The 21,394-nt window shown below is 42.7% G+C and overlaps 1 protein-coding gene across 1 annotated transcript in view; it reads right to left on the bottom strand.

Annotated features, from left to right (window-relative positions):
* CCDC3 (coiled-coil domain containing 3) overlaps positions 1 to 21,394 on the bottom strand; it is a 198,956-nt gene that overhangs the window by 15,568 nt on the left and 161,994 nt on the right. The window lies entirely within an intron of this gene.

The raw sequence follows: 21,394 nt of genomic DNA, 5'->3' as shown, positions 1-21,394 counted from the left end.
CCGTCCCCCCAGGGGGGAAATTTTTTTTTTTTTTTTTTTTTTTTTTTTTTTTTTTTTTTTTTTTGCTATAGGGCACGTGCACTCGCCAGACAGACAGAGAGAAATAGAGAGACAGAAAGCGAGAAATCACCCCCCAGGGGGGATGGCCAGGCTGTAATCCCTTCGCCTCCCTTCTCCTCTTGGGATCTTGGGCATGCATGCACACACACCTGGCGTGAGTTTTAAGCCACCGGGTCCGGGATGCGAACCACTTTCGACTACGTGGGAGTCCAGCGACATAGCCATTACGCTAACTGTTGGTCCCGGAAATGGGTATTTAAGGGTTTACTCTTCCCACTTCTTTTGTATTTTCTTTGCTTTCAAGGATAATTAAATTAATTTTTTTAAAAAATATCTGTGGCTCTTGGGCAAAGGCTTCTAATTTAGGAGTTCCCCTTCATCCTGGTTCATTGGAACCATCTTACAGAAATGATAACATGTAGAGACAAATAAAGAGGGGTGAGAGAGGTATAAGAATGGGCCTGGATGGATTTAGAGTCAGAAAGTGGGACATGAGTGACCTGCAGATCCCCACTGAGAGGGTCCCCATGTCATGATGGGCCAACCACCTACTAAAGGTCATACATGTGGAGCCTCTTTACATGCATGACCTCATGGCAGTGCTGTGGACAACTGTCATTCCCATTTCATAGGTTCTGTTTCAGAGTATCTGACCCTAAAGTCTTTTCTACTATTTTAGTTGACCTCTTCTCTAGAACTGAGATGAGAAAAAACGTAATGCAGGACTACTAGGAAAGTCACCACTTCTGCAAAGAGAGATCACGCATCTTCCCATCATCACTATTAATATCATTCTGGTGACTTTGGTAAACAGGCAGGAAGACTAGGGTAATGGAATGAGCAAGTCCAGGGGTTCTGTAGGCAGGCCCCAGTCTGAATTTTACTAGTTGTATGGCCTTGTGATGACAACAGTGGTATGGACTGCATCATGTCCCTCTGCCCTTGTATCCATCCGCCAATGTGATAATACTATGAGATGGGACTTTAGCAGGTAATTAGTGTTAAATGAGGTTTAGGGTAGGTGTCTTTATAAGAGGAGGAGGAAACTAGAGAGCTTTCTATCTGTGCATTCGCAGAAGAAAAGTCATATGAGGACACTGTGAGAAGGTGACCATCTATCAGCCAGGAAGAGAGCCCTTACCAGAAAATAAATCTGCCAGTGCATTGATCTGGTACTTCTAGCTTCCAAAACTGTGAGAAATGAATTTCAGTTGTTTAAGTCACATAGTCTGTGATGTTTCATCATGATAGCCCGATCAGACTAATACAATAGCAAATACCATTCTAAGCCCTTTACAGATACCCGTTATCCTAATGTATACCGAGGAGATATACTCCTCCTTGTAGGTAAGCATTTATCATAATCTGTATATTACTAATGAAAAGCCTGAAGCTCAGAGAGGCCTTATACCATAGTAGTAAAGAGCAGACTAGGCACAGGGGAAAAAACTATAAGCACAATGGAAAGACCTGTGGTTGCCTGATGATAGGGATGATGGGGATTGCAGAGGCAGGAGGAAACTTTTCAGTGATGGAAACATTCTGTATCTGTATCTGGTTTTGAATCTTGGTAGTCACATGAGTACATGTAATTGTCAACACTTAGTCATCTATGCACTTAAAAAAGGATGTTTTATCATATGTAATTCATAACTCAAAATGGTTTGAAAATATTAAATAAAAATAAAAAATACTTGCTATTAAAAAGGAAAAAAGGACAGGAACTAGAGTTCAGAATATTTGAGTCTGAATCTACCTTCACCACACATTAATTTTGTGATTTTCATCAAGCCCTCTGGATCTTCAGCTGTAAAATAGGAACAATATTTTCTTAGTATATATTTTAAGACAGTTACAAATTTATTTTGTACTTTAACATTTTATTCATTTATCCAAAAATAGATGATGAAAGTTTCCTGTACATCAGGTACCACTCTTGGTAGGTAAGTAGGACAGACCCACCACTCTGGGCAGTACTGCAGGACACAGACAGGGAACTAGATTTATAATGGGGGGAGTGAAAGACTATAGACAATCAAAAATTATGGAAACCAGCAGTTAGCATAATGGCTATGTCGCTGGACTCCCACGTAGTCGACCCCGGTTCATGTCCCGGACCCGGTGGCTTAAAACTCACGCCGGGCGCATGTGCGTGCGTGCCCAAGATCCCGTGAGGAGAACGGAGGAGAAGGGATTGCAGCGTGACCATCCCCCCTGGGGGGTGATTTCTCGCTTTCTGTCTCTACGTCTCTCTCTGTCTGTCTGGTGGGCGCATGCGCCCTATAGTGAAAACCTCTCAAAAAAATTATGATAAATGCAGATAGAAATGCCATGAATTAAGGTAATTGTGTAAGTGACAGAATATATTAGGCTGCTCAGAAAAATGCTTCCTAAGAGGGCCACTGAACCAAGTTTTAAAAAGTTGATATCAGGGAACCAGCAGTTAGCATAATGGCTATGTCGCTGGACTCCCACGTAGTCGACCGCGGTTTGCGTCCCGGATCCGGTGGCTTAAAACTCACGCCAGCTGTGTGTGCGTACGTGCCCAAGATCCTGAGAGGAGAATGGAGGAAAAGGGATTGTGGCGTGACCATCCCCCCTGGGGGGTGATTTCTTGCTTTCTGTCTCTCTGTCTCTCTCTGTCTGTCTGGCGAGCGCATGCGCCCTATAGTGAAAACCTCTCCAAAAAAAAAAAAAAAAAGTTGAAATCATGCAAAGATCTGTAGGTAAAGGGTTCCAGGGAGAAGGAACAATAAATGCAAAGGCCTTGAGGCTGGAATAAGCTTGGGTAGTTAGGCAAAAGCCAGCCCCATACGACTAGAGAGTAGTGAGCAAAGGTGGGGGTCAGGAGCAAGAAGAATGGTCCAGGATGATCTGAGGCAGGCATGGGTCGATGATTGTGTTGTGGAAACTTAGTCCTCTGGGAGACAATAATGAAAGCCAGGAAACATGTAGGGATGGTTGTTGTAGCACAGTGTTGGACTTGGACCATGGTAGTGGCCTTAGAGAAGGAGCAAAGTGTGCAGATTCTGGATGTATAATACTTTGGCGATCCAGTCAGCAGGGCTTGCTGATACATTTTATGACAGGAATGAAAAAGGGGAAAATCAGGAATGACTCAGAGTGTTTGTGGTTCGTGTAGCTGGGTGGATGGCTTGATGTTGGTGCCATCTGCAGAAGTACAGGAGCCGTAGGCAGGAAGTCCAGAGGTCCATTTTAGACTTGCTAAATTTGAGATGCCTATTAGACAACCACTTAGAAAAGTCACATGTAAAACTGGATAGGCTAGAGCTCAAAAGCAAAACCAAGGCTAAAGATACAAGGAAGGACCAGCTGGTGGTATGGTGGTTGAAGCAGCTGGATCCCACATGGCCAACTGCATGGTTTGATTCCTGGACCTGGCAGCTTGAAAAACATGGTGGATGCATGTGCATGCATGCCCAAAATCCTAAAAGGAGAAATGAAAGAAAAGGGATTGTGGTATGGCCATCACCCTAGAGGATACTTTTTCATTTCCCCTGCCCTGCCACATCTCTGATGTGCTCAGAAGTCCTGTAGCAAAGTTTAAAAAAAAAAAGATACAAGGACATGTTGATAACAATATAAAGTATATTATTATTACCTCTCCTTAAATTACAGGGTCACCTGTGAGTTTTCCTCTAAGGCATAGTTCATTTTCCCAAACACCATCAGAGATGAGGGTGAGGGTAGGAGAGAGACAAGCACAGAGATGGTTCTCATTAGACACAGCAGTCAATCTGCACATTCCCATGAATGGTTCCCATTCCTGAGGGAACATAGGTATTTGCAGGACCCCTCTAACTTCATCCCATTTTAACATCTTATTTGAAAAGTCACCTCAGAAAGACCCTCTCGGACCATCCTGTCTGAAACGGCTCACCTTCCTTGGTGTATGCATCCCACAGCAGCGTTTCCTTTACCAGAGCACTGTTGCTTTCATTCAAAGCATTCATTTTTAATGATTAGGTTATGTTGATTGTTTCTCTCCTGTGTTGGGTAGAGCACTTGACCCCACGGTGGAAGGAGAGAGCTGGCCTTGATTGTCATGGTCAGCCGAACCCAGCACAGTGCCTGGCACACAGCAGATGTTCAGTATATATGTGAAGAACTTTATGAGCCGTCTTGGAGAGTATGATGCTTCAGAATGGATTAACTGACACTCTAAGCACGGATGGGGAAAGCCTTTTTCCTGATCACTTTGCCTTTAGTCCAAGATAAAGAATTTTAAGTTTATTTCTTCCACGAGCAAGAGAGACAGAGAGATAGCACCCCAACAGGTTTTCATGCTATAGCCCACCCCTAGCCTCAGCCAGGCCCAGATAAGGGACAGTGTATCCAGTGTATTCAGGGACATGAACCTGGAACCTTTCCATATGGGTCAGCCTCACGGAGCATCACATCTTACTGCTGTGCCACCATCCGGCCCCCAAGAGTGGCTTTTGAAAGATAGCACAGGGAATAATGTCTAGGAAGTGTGGAGACGAACAGCATGGCAGATTTCCAAGCCCTGCAGGGCTCTGGGTGCCATTTGCATCAATCCTCAAGCACCATGGTGTATGCAGCCTCGTTATAGGATCATGGGCCAGAGACGGATGGATCCACTCCAACCTCCTGCTAAGCTTCTGAAACGAAAGGTTTTTGTAAGCATTTCGAGTTGTTCTCATGAGATGTCATGGCCAGCAAGCTGAAAAACCGTGTGGCTATTTGCCAGCTGCCTGGTTTTAAATCTAGTCCCCTCCGTGGAAAATGAAATGGAGAAAGAATTTAAGATTTCTAATCAGGATCTGTCCCCTGCAGGGGAGACTATTTTTATGTTCCAAATCAACACACTGGAGAGTTCTGGGAATGTAGTTTGTGTCCAGCTTCTCTGAGAGGGAATGAGGAGCTAAGCTCTAGCTCTCCCTCTCAGGTAGAAGCTGAAAATACCACATAGATCTCTATTTCTCAGCAAATTAGTCATCTAAGCTTAATGAAAGGTAGAAAGAAGGGTCCAACCTCTGGCCTGAAGGTTAAGAGAGCAGGACCCTACATGGCCAATCATGTGGTTCAAATCCTGGCCCTGGTGGCTTGAAAATCATGTCAGGTGTGCAGGCATCCAAAAATCCCTAAAGGAGGGAGAGAGAGAGAGGGGACTGTGGCATTACCATGCCCCATGGTGGGTGTTTTCTCTCTTTCCTTCTCTCTCTGTCTGTCTCTCTTTCTCTTTCTGTTTCTCTCTGGCAAGTGCACAGGCAAATTTTAAAAAAAAGGAAGATAAAGAAAGATGGAATTAAAAGGATATAGTGAGTCTCGTTAAAAAAGCAGGCAATGAAGTAGCAGAAAAATTCCAAAGGAAGCTGAAATGGTAAATAAAGACTTTTGTAAATTTAAAATAAGGGTCTCCTCTTCTGAGGTGGGTCAATTTATGCATCTGAATTAGCCAGACAGGAGTTATAAAGGGAAAGGGAAAATCTGGTAACATTACCATTAGTGTGGAAGGGTCAGAGTTCATGGGCTGGGAGAAATTGTGATGTAGGCAGAGAAATGACTGGATTTGTTTCTATTTTGAAATGTTATTTATGCCTCTTCTTAGTGAGATGGAAAAGCCTGTCTCTCCCTCCCTAAACAGCGTGAGTGCTGGAGACAGCGAACGTATCAATCACAGTACTTTGGAAGGAAAAGCAGAAAAAGGAGGGACTCAGTGTTAGCAGGCTGAATTTCCAGGACAGAGAAACAGACTCCTCTGGCCCCAGACCACACTGACATTTGATTACTTGAGAGCCAGAAGAGGATAGGTCCAGTCTCCCAGCTTGGTGGCACCTGGCATGTGACCTCAAAAATGGTCAGAATGAGTTGAGGATAGATCCCTTTCCTCAGATACAGATTTGTGGGTTATTGGGTTCCGTTTAACCACCACTATCACCCCTAACTACAGGACAATACTCCAGTTCTTCAAAGTCCCACCGCAAAAATAAAACGAAAAAGTGACCAATAACATGGGTTGAAAATGTATAACCATGACCGACATAGGATTTTTATTTAAAGCAGAAATAATGTTCAATGTGATAGAAGTTAGGACTGTGGGTGAATCATTCTATACTCTTTCATCCTTTTATATTCTTCCTGAGCTGAAAGCCAGCTGTAGCTTCCCCATCTCTCATGTCTCCCACCTGCCATCAGGGGCCCGGTGGATGCTGCGAATGGACCATCAGTCATGGTATGGAGATGAGGAGAGAAGGCTGCCGGAGCCCAGCCTCAGGCTTCTTGCTGGAGTCAAGAATGGATGAAATGGAAATGCTGTGGTGATGGCAGGACAAACGTTCTATGCATCATCACTGATGCTCATGATAAAACATGAAAAAAATTATGGAAACTAAAATAACCCATTTCTCTTAAACTGGTGTGTTGCTTTCCTCTTTGAAGTCCCCTGTGGTATATAGTTCTTGGCAAGCAGGCAGACTGGGTGGATCTGAAAGGTTTATGCCTCTGGGTTGTTGATGGGGTTACCTGGATGAGAGCCGTGGAAGAGCTAGGCTGGCCCTTCCCTCCAGCCACTGTTTAGAAAAACTTTCCACTTGGCTTTGGATTGGGGAACCCAAAGATTCACAACAGCCTGCTTCTTTCCAAACTAAACACTCGAGTCTAAGTTATTAACTCCAGCTAAAGTAACTGCCTTGGGGAATGCAAAGCAAAAATCTAACTTACAAAGAAAACCAGTTTTTAACATAGCCTGCAGATGACAATGTGGGATTTAGGTAAAACTGCTCTTTGGAAGAGATCCATGCACTTGAGCAAGTGTAAGAAATGTATAGGGAAATCAGTACTGAGAAGTTAAATCATCTCCACAGCATCATAAAAAATTTCTGAGGAACAAGAATAAAATTCAACATTGTGATATAGCCTATCACAGTGAGGGCCTTTTGCTTGTGAAGCATTCTTTCCATCATTGGAAATTTCCCCATGAAGCCTGGATAGCCAGCAGAGAGGGTGGGATATACTATGTGTTTATGTTTCCCTAAAACTCATGTGTTGAAACCCTAATCACCCGTATGATAGCATTTGGAGGTGGGGCTTTTGGGAGGTAATTAAGTTATAAGAGTAGAGCTCTCATGCTTAGTATCCCTAAAATAAAAGAAGAAATTGCTTATCTCTCTGCTCTCTGTCATGTGAGGATACAAAGAAGATTCTGTACACAACCAGATTTTGGACTTCTAGCCTCCAGAACTGTGGTTAATAAATATTTATTATTTAAGCCACCCAACCTATGGTGTTCTGTTACAACAACCTGAACCAAGATAGAGGGCTATTTAAAGAAGGGATTTCAGAGGACCAGCAGATGGTGTAACGGTTACATTGCTGGACTCTCAAATAGTCGACTATGGTTCAAGCTCCGGACCCGGTGGCTTAAAACTTATGCAGGGTGTGTGTGTGTGTGTGTGTGCCCCAAATCCCAAGAGGAGAATGGATGAGAAGAGATTGTGGCTTAGCTGTCCTCCCTGGGGGTTGACTTCTCGCTTTCTATCTCTCTGGTGCACTGTAGCAAAACTTTCTCTTAGAACAAAAACAGACAAAAAAAAAAAAAAAAAAGAAAGAAAGAAAAGGATTTCAGGGGACCATCAGGTAGTGTGGTGGTTAAAGTTCTGGATTCCCATATGTTTGACCATGGTTCGAGTCCTGGACCTGGCAGCTTGAAAATCACACCAGGCTTATGTGCGTGTGTGTTCAAAATCCTAGAAGGAGAGAATGGAGGAGAAAAGATTTCAATGTGGCCATCTCCCCCAGGGGATAACTTCTCACTTTCCCACTCTCTGACTCTCTCTCTGGACTGGAGTTAGCCTACAGAATCTTTAATTTATATCTTATTACTAAGGAAGCTTCTGAAATATTAAGTTGTTAGAAAAGTCATAACATGTCTTATTTCTATGCAAAAATGCATCATGGGGCCAGCAGGTGGCGTGATGTTTGAAGTGCTGGACTCCTACATGGCCAACCATTGTTCAAGTCCCGAAGCTGGCAGCTTGCTTTCTCAATCTCCCTGTCTGTTTATATGTCTCTCTCTGGTCAAAATTGAAGAATAATAATAATTAGTAAAGTTTAAAATAAATAAATCTTTTAAAAAAGCTTCATGACTTTTCCAGCCATCCAATAATTCCTCCCATAATGAAGTGTTTATTCTAAAGAAAAATAACTTCTTTCACCCTATGAGCACTGATTTCTCAACCCTTCCATTTCATCATGTAGAAGGTGTTTCGGTTTGCATTGTTTTGGATTGTTTGGCTTTGCATTGCTTGGCTTTTTTGTTTTGTTTTGTTTTTAATGCTGATGCTGGAGCCCTTTTCAGGTAGAAAGGGGACAGTTGGCAGCAGCCTTTTATTTACAGCTTCCAGTTGTTCCTAATGAGCAGCCAGGGTCAAGAATCACTAATTTAGAATCTCACTATGTAATTGTCTGGCACTTTTATATTGGCGATTTTGTCCCTGTTTCCAGAATTCAAAGGTTCAAAAATATTGAAGTCCACTCCTGGAGTACCCAACTAAACAATAAAGAAATATTTTTAATAAAATAAAAGGGCATTTCTGTATCTGGTTTAAATATTCTCATTTTATTGGGTAGGGAGAAATGAAATGCCAGGCCATCTACTTCATGTCCAACCATCTGGCAACTGTAGAATCATCTCACAGGGACAAAGTGATACAGCCAACTCATGATCCTTTAATGGGAAGCAGGATTAACAGGAAAAACCCAGACAACCAAAAAGTTTCATTTTAGTTCCACTTTCAGCCTTCTCCCTGAGCCCTTAGCAAAAGTTGAAGAAAGCTGGAGACAAACTAGTTTTACTTATTTGCTTTGTTCGGCCTTTAATGCAAAAGCCAATAAATTTTGTAGACACCAAGAGGGATAGCAGCAGGAGAATGAAGGAGTGCTGGGGGGGAAGTAAGGGACTTTTTCAGCCTCCTTCCTAGAGAAGTAATGTCTTAGGCAGCCAAGGGGTGTCTTTGCCAAATAGTTATTTTCTTTGTGTGGGTTATACAAAGTGGGGAGCTGGGCCAGCTGGTAGTGTGGTGGTTAAGGCACTGTATTCCCACATTGCTACCATGGTTCAAGTCCCATACCTGGCAGCTTTCTCATTTTTTTTTTTCTCTATCTCTCTATTGAGCAAATTAAAAAAATAAGTAAAACTTAAAGGATTATCTTTTAAAACTAAAAATTTGGGGAGCTGATGGTACCATTCAAGGTTGTTTTTGTGATCCTACTCAGGAAGAGTTGAGAGCTAAAAGGAGGCTGAAGGCTTTTTTTTTCTCTATCTCTCTATTGAGTGTATGTACCCCATAGCAAATTAAAAAAATAAGTAAAACTTAAAGGATTATCTTTTAAAACTAAAAATTTGGGGAGCTGATGGTACCATTCAAGGTTGTTTTTGTGATCCTACTCAGGAAGAGTTGAGAGCTAAAAGGAGGCTGAAGGCTGAATCTTTTTTTTTTTTTTTTTGGAGAGGTTTTTGCCATAGGGTGCGTGCGCTAGCCAGCCAGCCAGAGACAGAGAGACAGAAAGCAAGAAATCACCCCCCGGGGGGATGGCCACACCGCAATCCCTTCTCCTCCATTCTCCTCTCAGGATCTTGGGCACGCACGCACACGCACCCGGCATGAGTTTTAAGCTGCTGGGTCCAGGACGCAAACCACAGTCGACTACATGGGAGTCCAGTAACATAGCCATTACACTAACTTCTGGTCCCAGGAGGCTGAATGTTTATACACTGAGCAGATAGCTCTGAATAATGGCAGCTTAGCTGCTGTAGGACTTAATAATGCAAGAAACTGTTCTGGATAGAATTTTTCTTGAGGCCAGCAACTGTCAAGATCTCAGAACCCATGTAGTAGTAATCCTCTGGCCCCTGCTGTTGGCCAAGGCTGAGCCAACATGGTGTGCCAGGATGCAGGGGAAGAGGAGAAAACCTGAATGGTGAAGAAAGTCATTTTCTGCTCGTACCATGCATGCCTCCAGTTCTGCAGTGCTGGGAGGCTTGATACACGATGCTGCTCTTCCCTCTTTACTCTTTTTCTCAATGTGTGTTTAGTTAATGGCAAACTATGCTGGCCTCTGAGGATCAGATATGAATTAGTAACAGCCCTGTCCTCTGGGAGCTCACAAATTAGTGAGGAGGAATTGACCCAAGCACTAACCAGAAAGAAATGTGATCAAGGCTAGAGTGAGTGTGTGCCACCAAACGCAAGCTATAAGATCATAAAGGAGAGAGTAATTGATTCTAATTAGGGGGTTAGGGAAGGCTTCATCAATCAAGGTTTCAATGATAGTTGATGCTCAATGGTGTGAATTTATTTAATGCTAATTAAAAATGGTTATGATAGTAATTTTTATATTCAATGCTTCAATAAGAAATACTGAAATCTACTCACAGAGTACCCAGCTACATAATGAAGTATTTTTAATAAAAGAAAAGAACATGTCTGTGTCTGGTTTAAAGTTTTTCATTTTATTGGACAGGAGGAAATGAAATGCCAGGCTGTCTACTGTTTGCTGTTTATCTACTAAAGAGTAGAAATTCAAAGTATATTTTTTTAAAAAAGAACCACAATTTTAAAAAATGATACTTAGCAAAACTTTCCAGTTGAGCTTAAACTAGATGGCTCAAGGTTTCTCAAGGTTTCCCACTCCCAAACTATATAAATATAAAGAATTATAACCGTTGCTATGGAGGATGAAAGTTATAATAGCCTTTAACCAAGATTTTGAAACATAATGGGATTTTTTCACATAGAGGTAAACAAAGAGAGGCCAAGGCAAAGGCATAGGGAATTGGATAGCCAAGACATTAGAGCTGGGTGCATTGGATGCTGGGTGAGTTGCATCCAGTATGGTTTAGGAGGAAGAAGTGTATTGAGAAAGAGAAGACAAGGGGGACTAAGATGATTTTTTAAAAATTGAGATAAAAATTACATAATAAAAATCCACTATTTTAACAATTTAGAAGGTGTAACTTTTTTTTTTAGTATATTCAAAATGTTGTGCAAATATCACCAATATGTGATTCAGAACATTTTTGTCACTCCAGAAGAAACCTTGTACCCACTCCACAGTCACACCCAGCACTTGGAAACCACTAATCTACTTTCTGCCTCTTTCTTTTTCTCCTCTCTTCTGGGACTTCCAATCTGTGTATGTTGGTCCACTTGATGGTGCCCTACATCTCTTAGATGTTATTTATTTTTCTTCATTCTTTCTTCTCTTTTTCAGCCTGGATAATCTCAATTGAGCTATACTCAAATTCACAGATTCTGTATTCTGCCTCTTCTAGTCTTCATGCCCTCTGGTGAATTTTTTATTTCAGTTATTGTTTGTTTTAACTCCAGAATTTCCATTTTTTCCTTTTTATGATTTCTATTTCTTTACTGATATTGTTCAGTGAGATATTGTCCTCCTGGTTTATATTTTGTTTACTATTTATCAACTTTTGTATTACTGAAGAATACAAGTTCCAGGTTTTTCTACTCTTGACCTTCCTTGACATAATAGCCCTAACTCCATGGTTCAGAGAGCCAATGTGGGTATCTGTCAATTGCCAACAATGTCTATTCTAACTACTTGCCCAGGAGCTGGGGAAAATAATTACAGAATGGGCTCACAGACCCATGAGATTTACTGTGAGATGGATTTGTGGCAAAACACCTTTTACTATATGACCCCCCATAAGCATCCTCTCTGACTGTTGTGTCAGTAAGAGTTCACTGCCAATATTGATGATTGCGGAAAGGCTGTAGGGTTTTTCCTTGCTCTGGTGCACACCTACAGTGCTAAGCACCTGCAGCTCCCTTCATAGAAGTCTGGAAAGATTTATAACATCCTGTAACATTACCATAGTCTTTCTTCAAGGGTTTCTACCTCCCTTTAACCAAGGGGCCCTATGAACTGGCTTCAGGCTATCATAGTTGAAGAACTATGACTTTCCCATGGGTGGAAACTCAAAGCTTCTGTTTGCAGATACGAGAGGACTTAGAGGGGTAGATTTGAGGAGTAGGTTGCAGCTTTCTCTTCCCTCATTCTTTTCTCCTTTCTCTCTTTTTGTTATGCAAATCAGTCTGATCTTTACTTCAACTGTTGAAACCCCATGATCAGTCATTTGGATGACCTCTTTGGCCATCCTTCTCATGACAGTTAACAGACGTTGTCTCTGAAAGCTGAGCACTGCTACATGGTTTTGTACTCTACTACCCCATTATTCACACTGAGACCAGGGGCTCATTGTAATGGCAGCCTTTTCCACTGTCATCTCATACCTTCAAAAGATGGCTATCTCTGCACTTCTCAAGGAGGTCAAAATATAATGTTTTCTAAACAGAATGTATTTTGGGTCTTCTTAGGTATCAAATTAGGGAGTAGGTGACTGGGTTGCAATTTAAGCTTTCCTGGGACCAGCAGTTCGCGTAATGGCTATGTCGTTGTACTCCCATGTAGCCAACCATGGTTCAAGTCCCGGACGCGGTGGCTTAAACTCCCACCGGGCATGTGTGCGTGCATGCCCAAGATCCTGAGAGGAGAATGGAGGAGAAGGGATTGCGGCATGGCCATCCCCCCTGGGGGATGATTTCTCGCTTTCTATCTCTTTGTCTCTGTCTTCCTGGCAAACACGCCCCATAGCAAAAACCTCTCCCCCCCTCAAAAAAAAAGCAATTTAAGCTTTTCTATCTGCCTACTAATCCATTTCTCTAATATAGTTGATTATTATTTATTATTCTAAATTATACCTCTGATTTCTGGCATCTCAATTTAATTCAGCAGAGGTTACCATTGAGTTTGTATTTCAGTTAACCAAATTTAGAGTCAGTCCTAGCTACTTGAATTGACTAGCACATTGAATCCAGAAGCTCTGTTGCATGCACCCATATAAACTGTCCAGCATAAAATTTCCTTCTCACTAATATAAGAGACACTAAATATCTACCCCTACCATATAATCCCTAGGCATTAGCCAACATAAATGAGCAAAACCTTAAAATTATTTTGGTGTGGTGTGGCTTCTCCTGAGTGTGACTTGGTGATTCTACGTGCAATTACTCTAAAGACAAGTCTGAAGGTAAAGCAGGAGGGAGAGTGGGCGATGTGGGCTTCATGGGCCTGTGACCAACGCAATCACACTGAGCCTTGTGCTCAAATGGGCCCCACACTTGTTTTCATGCCCTGCTGTTGCTGCCTTGAAATACTCCATAATTTTTAAACAAGGATTCTTGAATTGCCATTTTGCACTGGGGTCTACAAATTACGTAGGCAGTTCTGAAGTTGTGGCATAAAGAGAATCAGGTCCTTCAAAGTAACTATGTCAAGTGATGCCATGGCATGGTCCTTAAGCAAGGTAGGATCAACTTCATCAGACAGGGAAGGAGTTGCTGATTTGTTAGCAGGGAAGATCAGTAGTTTATGAGTTCAGGGTAACTGGACTTAGCGTCTTCATTATTTTTGAGGTCCTACTTCATTCCTAAGTAATTCCTGTGATTTTTGGGTGAGTTATGGTGAGGCTGTGACTTCAATCTAAATTTCCCTATGTCCGTTTTTTGGCCAAGTTAGCTTTGTAATTAGATGGATGTTTTTGATCATGACTTAGATCAAGAATTTTAAACTTTGAGCCTGTTCTTTCTTTCTTTTTCTTTCTCTCTCTCTTTTTATCTTTTTAGAAAAACCCTTTAGTACAGATAGAAGAGAACTAGTCAACTCCATGGTTCCTATATTCCTCATGCTTTTTATACTATATGTTTTAGTGTTTTAGAACAGCAGTACAAGTTACCAAAGCATGTCTTCAGTAGACATTTCACTCTTGGAGACCCAGGTGGTAACATGCATAAGTGTTTTACGATTGTGTATTGTAGACTTTTTAAAAAAGTTATTTAATTTTGTTTTTTGTTATTTTAAAATTTGTTCTAGGGCTTTTAGTGCACCATTAGCTGATGCTAACCAAAATTTTAGAACCTAATCAAGATAGAAAATCAATTGCCAGTTATAATTGCTTCAAGGTGTTTTACTTGTAATCACTTCTAGTAGCAATTACTGAATCATTAGTGATAGAGACCTAAACTAACAAAGAGGTTTTTCTCTCATATGTATTAAAGGCTAGAGGTAAATTTACAAGGTTGGTAAGCCAGCTCTACTTTGTCATCAGGGACCCAGCTCCTTTGCCATTCTTTATTACACTTGGTATATGGTTTCGGCCCAGAAGGTTGCTTCACATCATAATATAACTGCTACTGCTCCAGCCATCACGTTAAAGTTCTAGGAAGGATGGTGGTGGAGGGTGGAAGGAGGAGAGAAGGACATAAAGAATGTCTGCCAGTCTACTAAACATGCTTTAGAGAATTTTTCTGTAAGTCCTATCCAGTGACTACTGCTAACATTTATTAGTCACCCAGTGAAAGGCTGGAAGATGTATACTGTGAAATGTACTTCTGTAATTTGGCATATGGACACCCATGACAATATTGTAAGGATTCTGTCTGTAAGAAGAATTGGAGAATAGATAATGGGAAATGACTGTCTCCTAAAATGTGAAAGCATGAGGCCAGCAGGTGGCATGGCAGTTAAGGCACTGGACTCCCACCTCACTAACTGTGGTTCGAGCCTAAGACCTGGTGACTTAATTTCTCTCTCTCTCTCTCTCTGGTAAGCATGTATGCCCTATAGCAAATTGAAAATAAATAATAATAAAGAATAAAATTAAATTAATAATTTTTTAAATGTGAAAGCATTTCTAGGTCTCTGCCATCCATAAGCCTTAGATGGTCATGTAAATTTAAGCCAAGTAAAATAGGGGCTGGCACTGTGCATCATGGTTAAGTGTTATGCATAGAAAGCCGGATCTCACAGGGCTGACTGTGGTTTGAATCCTGGCCCCAGCGGCTTGAAAAACATGCTGACCCTGTGCACATGTATGCCCCAAATCCTGGTGGGATGGAGAAATGAAGGTAAAAGGATTGTAGTGTGACCATGTCTCATTGGGAGTGGAGGGGGGGGTTTCTCTTTCTGTCTCTGTTAAATGTGTGCACATTCTCTCTGGCAAATAGATAAGTAAAATTTTAAGGCCCAGCAGGTGGCATGGTGGTCAAGGTGCTGGATTCCCACATGGTCATCTGTAGTTCAAATCTGGGACCTGGCAGCTTGAAAATCACACCAGGGGTGTGTGTGTGTGTGTGTGTGTGTCCCAAATCCGAAGAGGAGAATGGAGAGGGGATTACAGCATGGCCATTCCTCCTTGGGGGTGATTTCTCACTTTCCCTCTCACTGTCTCTCTCTGATGAGCACAGAAAAACAAACCTTAAAAAAAAAAGGATTAAAATTTTAAAATAAAAATTCAAGTCTTCATTCACAAGCCACATTTTAGGAGGTAGTGTCTATAGCACACATGTAAATATCCCATCATAACAGAAAGTTCTGTTGGGCTCTGCTGGTCTAGACTTCCAATAATTATACACATAAAAATTGTAATATTACTATTTTTATTGTTTAACAATTGGTAAGTTTAAGGATTAGGAGGAGAAAGCTAGTAGAATATTCAACAGTGGCCAGGGAGATGAGAGATTGACCTAGGGATGTGGACGTAGAAAGAAATGTTTTCTATTCATAGTAATAACTGGTGAATAGTATCAGTTGCTTCAGATTTAAAATTTGATAAGATCAAGGAGAAATGATTTGGCAGTCTGATCTGTTGAGAGCAGCAGTGTGGGACCGGCTAGTGGTGTGGGGCTAAGGTGGCAGGATCCCATATGATCAACTGTGAAGTTCGAGTCCTCGACCTACTGGCTTGAAAAATACACCAGGTTTATGTGTGTGCATACCCAAAATCCTGAAAGGAGAACTGGAGGAGAAGGGATTGCAGTGTGACCATCCCGCACGGGGGTGCTTTTCCACTTTTCTTTCTCCCTCTTGCTCTCTGTCTCTCTCAGGTGAGGGCACTCACACTCTAGCAAAATTCTTTAAAAAAGAGAGAGATGGGCCTGGCAGCTTGAAAATCACACCAGGGGTGTGTGTGTGTGTGTGTGTGTGTCCCAAATCCGAAGAGGAGAATGGAGAGGGGATTACAGCATGGCCATTCCTCCTTGGGGGTGATTTCTCACTTTCCCTCTCACTGTCTCTCTCTGATGAGCACAGAAAAACAAACCTTAAAAAAAAAAAGGATTAAAATTTTAAAATAAAAATTCAAGTCTTCATTCACAAGCCACATTTTAGGAGGTAGTGTCTATAGCACACATGTAAATATCCCATCATAACAGAAAGTTCTGTTGGGCTCTGCTGGTCTAGACTTCCAATAATTATACACATAAAAATTGTAATATTACTATTTTTATTGTTTAACAATTGGTAAGTTTAAGGATTAGGAGGAGAAAGCTAGTAGAATATTCAACAGTGGCCAGGGAGATGAGAGATTGACCTAGGGATGTGGACGTAGAAAGAAATGTTTTCTATTCATAGTAATAACTGGTGAATAGTATCAGTTGCTTCAGATTTAAAATTTGATAAGATCAAGGAGAAATGATTTGGCAGTCTGATCTGTTGAGAGCAGCAGTGTGGGACCGGCTAGTGGTGTGGGGCTAAGGTGGCAGGATCCCATATGATCAACTGTGAAGTTCGAGTCCTCGACCTACTGGCTTGAAAAATACACCAGGTTTATGTGTGTGCATACCCAAAATCCTGAAAGGAGAACTGGAGGAGAAGGGATTGCAGTGTGACCATCCCGCACGGGGGTGCTTTTCCACTTTTCTTTCTCCCTCTTGCTCTCTGTCTCTCTCAGGTGAGGGCACTCACACTCTAGCAAAATTCTTTAAAAAAGAGAGAGATCAGTAGTGCAGACTACCAGCCAGTTCTAATGGGCTAAGAGGCACAAGAGTTGAGAAAAAGGAAGTCAGTACTTGTAGGTGACTCTTTAAGAACTTCCACTGTAGGGACCAGCAGTTAGCGTAATGGCTATGTCGCTGGACTCCCACGTAGTCGACCGCCGTTCCTGTCCCGGACCCGGTGACTTAAAACTCACGCCAGGCGCGTGTGTGTGCGTGCCCAAGATCCCAAGAGGAGAACGGAGGAGAAGGGATTGCGGCGTGGCCATCCCCCCTGGGGGTGATTTCTTGCTTTCTATCTCTCTGTCTTGCTCTGTTTGTCTGGTTAACACATGTGCCCTATGGCAAAAAACCTCTCCAAAAAAAAAAAAGAGAATTTCCACTGTAGGGACAGTCTCTGTGGCACAGTTGGTAGTGTATCAGGCTGAGAAGCTGGAAGCCACAAGCTGACTGTGGTTTGAGTTCCATCCTGATCAGTCTGAATTATGACTGGCATGTGTGCCAGAATCCCTGGAGTACTGGAGATAAAAGATCAAGGTGTGACTGAGCTCTGTGGAGGGTGCGTCTCTCTCTCCATGTGTGTCATGCACGCTCATGTGCTCTGTCATGAACAACAAAAAAGAATTTCTGTTATAAGTTAAAGGACAAAGTCAAGGTAATAACTTCAGGAAGTATTAAATGCCATGAATGGCTGGTCTTGTGGTTGGTATGTTTGTTTCTGGTTCATTTTTGTCTTTGGTTTTGTTTTTCTGGGATGAGTAGATCTGAATGAAGTTGGAGAATAAGGACAGGAGTCCCCAAAGATGAAGACTTAGGATGAAGATGAATGATGAATATTGGTGGAGCCAGGTTTTGAGCAGAGCAATGTGAAATCAAAATGGGATGGCCATCTTATTACCCTGGATATGGTCGATAGAGATGTGCCCTTCTTTGATCTGGTGGGCAAAGCAAGCCAGGGTGAGTAGGCAGGGCAGTACAGGGAGTACGTTCTTGATGGACCCTGCTTTCTCAGTAAAGTTAGAGGAATGACTCACTACTGATCAAAAGAAAAGGAGATAGCTCAAGAAGAAGAAAAAGAAAAAGATCTGAATGATTCTATGGTGAGTAGAAAAGAGACCAGAGTTTCGGATAAAGACTGAAAAAAATGTTGTATGGACACCCACCAGATACTCTGACATGCATCGTGGAATATTGATAATAAAATGATTATAAGTAACATCTATTGAGTGCTTGTGGATGTCAGACACTGTGCTACACGATTAAATGCACAGCCTCCTTTGGCCCTCCTTGCAGCCTTTGGGATAGGAGTGACTATTATCCTCATGTTATGATGAGCAAGGACAGACAGATGAAGACGGAGTTAAGTCTGATTGCCTCTATAGTTGTGTTTGGGCAAATGAATCTCTGAAGGCCCAAAAGAATTTTTTTTGGCAAAAAGGGATTGAGATCTCTATTTTAGACCGTTATTAGGAATATGAAATAAGATTATGTATGTAGAAGATTCTAATGCATGCTGGGTATTTGATTTAAAAACTGTCATACAATATGAAATGTTGTTGAGCCAACAATTTGATTGAATGTCACAGTGATTTCAGCTTGTATTCACTCTCCTCAAAGGAAGATGTCACCTTGTGCCACAGAATGGAGGATTCCTGCTAACTTCTGCTGTCACAAATATATGATGCAGTCTGGTAGAAAAAATATTTTTTTTAAATAGGAAGCAGTAGACACTGAGAACTAAACCTTACCCAGCAAGGTATTCACATTCATACATACCGTAGGGCAAAGAGAACTCATCCCCGTGTAAGGTCAGGTCCCCAGAGACTGCACTTGGAAGACCCTAGTTTCTACCTGCCTCTTGCTTACTATGTGACTGTGAAAACTCAGCCTCCTGAATCATCCTGAAATCAGGCTGTGATTCATTTTGTTTAACGACCTCCTCAGACCACAAAAGCAAACTAAACAATGGCCTGCATCTTGGAGATAGTGCTCAGGCGGGCTGGCTAGCCCATGTCTGGTTCTGAGCAATTTTTGGAGTTGGATGCATAAAAAAATTCTCACTAGTACATGGGACCAGGAGTAGGCGTAATGGCGATGTTGCTGGACTCCCATGTAGTTGACCACGGTTTGCGTCCTGGACCCAGTGGCTTAAACTCACATCGAGCGCGTGTGCGTGTGCGCCCAAGATCCCGAAAGGAGAATGGAGGAGAAGGGATTGCTATGTGGCCATCCCCCCTGGGGGCTGATTTCTTGTTTTCTGTCTGTCTTTCTGGCTAGTGCACGTGCCCTATAGCACAAACCTCTCAAAAAAAAAAATTCTCACTAGTACAATGAACAGTTTCTGCTCTCACTGTACAATGACAAGGTAGTAGATAAAAGGGGCCCCAGGAGTCCCCTTTGGCAACAACTCTCAGTGTACATCTGAAGACACTGATTAATGACAATGCTCATCCCTTGTGAGGAACCAGGATACACTGCTTTTCTGCAGGTGTGTTGAGAGGTGGGGTCCCAGGGAGAGACAGGCTTAGGCCACATGAAGACAGGGACAGCAGAATAGGCTTGAACTCAACCCTTATTGCCTCTGGTGTTCCTCAAAGACATTTGGTTTTCCCCAGAGGATCTAAATCACTTTTCCAGACCAAAGTTGGAAATCCTGAAATCTCCCTGATCCAAAAGAAACACTATGACCTCACTGCTGTGGTTGAAATCGCCACTCATATTTATTGAATAAGCAGAACATCAGTAGGGAGCCCACTTCCACAGTTTTACAAACGCTGGCTGTAAATAACCCTTTGGCTTACCATTCCCTTGGGTGGGAGCAAAACTGCTTGAATGAAATGTCCCCTGCTATCGTGAAGAATCCAGCTAACAAAGCAGGGTCAGAAGCTTGGCAATGTGAGTGCTCTGGGCAGAAGTTCCCATCTATCTAGGAAGAGCACATACTCCCTTATGGGAAGAGCCTGCCACCAAGACTCAGGTGACACACATTCATCATCCCAGTCTGGCTGCCAGAGCAAGGAGCACCTGATTTTCTGATGGGCAGAAAGAGCAGAAATTGACAGTAACTGTCTTTGCCGGTGGAGAGGATGGGCATCATCAGGCCCTGCAGGGTCTGGGGTCTTAGGATGGCAGGTCCTGATGAAGGGCCATTGGCTTCTATCGGTGGAACAGGGAAGGGCACTGAGTGTGGAGGGCCATCATCAGAAGATAAGCAAGAGACAGCTCCTACGCTGACTTCTTAGTAACACACTGGGACTTGGTAAAATGTCCTTGAGTGATAAATGATGTGAATACTCTCCTTTTTGCTTGTAAGACTATCTTAAAGGTTTTCTTTCCAAAGAGTGTGAAATGCTTTGAAAGGGTAAGGAACAGACATAAGGACACGTGCTCTGTGTAAATATTATCAGAGTACAGACAGGCCGTGTGGGGGGCAAGGTTTGCATAAAGAAGCAGAGGTTGGAATGTCTGGAACAAGCCCTTTGGGAGCCTGAATGGGAATGAGACGAGGTCACCTCATCCCAGTAGGTAAGGAGGTGTCTTTGCAGAACAGAAGTTCACAGTGAATGAAGCAGCTCACCTCAACTGCAGAGGTCTTAGAAGTAATTACCAAGCATAGGAGAAGTTAGAATTAAGCAGTGGCTAAAATATTGCTCAGGTTCTTCTAATGTAAAAAGAAGTTTGATGAAACATGGCAGGCCCATAAAGGCAATTGCCCTCATGATTAAAGGGCCCTGTAAGTATCCTCATCAACTCTGGGTGGCTGGTGTTGGGAATCAGGTATGATTCATTTTGTTTAATGACCTGCTGCCGGACTCCTCCTTACCTGTGATGAGCTCCTTAAGTTTTAACCTGTCTCAGCCGTGAGGGAAGTGCTGGCTGGAACAGGGATGCCCTACACATGCTGGACATCACAGAGTGATGTGATTTGGATTTTTGATTTAGGATTTGGAAGGTGGCTACCACCCTTCTTCCAAAGGCACCAGAGGGTTCTGGGACTTGCTTTAGCTCCTCCTTGGAACCTAATGCTTGTCCTGGACCTGGGATCTGAAAAGCACACTGTTTTCTGAAATAAAGGCTGAACCCTTTGATGTCTTGCACACCTATAGATTCTAAAATGTTTCCTCCTCAATGAGGTCACCTTCCGGTCTGCTCTGGAAGCTGAGGCCAGATCCCAGGTAAGCACAGGAACTCTGGGAACCTGCTGCTGCTCTGGGCGTCCAGGCCCGGTGTCTGCGAACCGGCCAGGTAGGAGCAGCGAAGCTAACACCCAGGGGCAAAGCAAGACTTGCCATTTTATCCAAGTAGCCTCTATCAAATGCGCAATGCAAGTATTTTCTGTCAGGTGGAAAATAGGTGCACGTACAAAAGCCCTGTCATTCTCAGTTGGCACTGGGACAGGCAAGGCCGCGCTAGCAGCCCTCCTCGCCCAGCGGTCTGCCCGGGTCGGGGTGCTACCCGCGCAGGTAGGGGGCGCGCGCGGGCTCCCGCCCCAGGGCGTT

This window comes from Tupaia chinensis, unplaced genomic scaffold, assembly GCF_000334495.1.
Source record: "Tupaia chinensis unplaced genomic scaffold, TupChi_1.0 Scaffold000275_1, whole genome shotgun sequence".
NCBI lineage: Eukaryota > Metazoa > Chordata > Mammalia > Scandentia > Tupaiidae > Tupaia > Tupaia belangeri.
The sequence above is the reverse complement of the archived record's forward strand: the minus strand, read 5'-3'. Positions and strand labels throughout refer to the sequence as shown.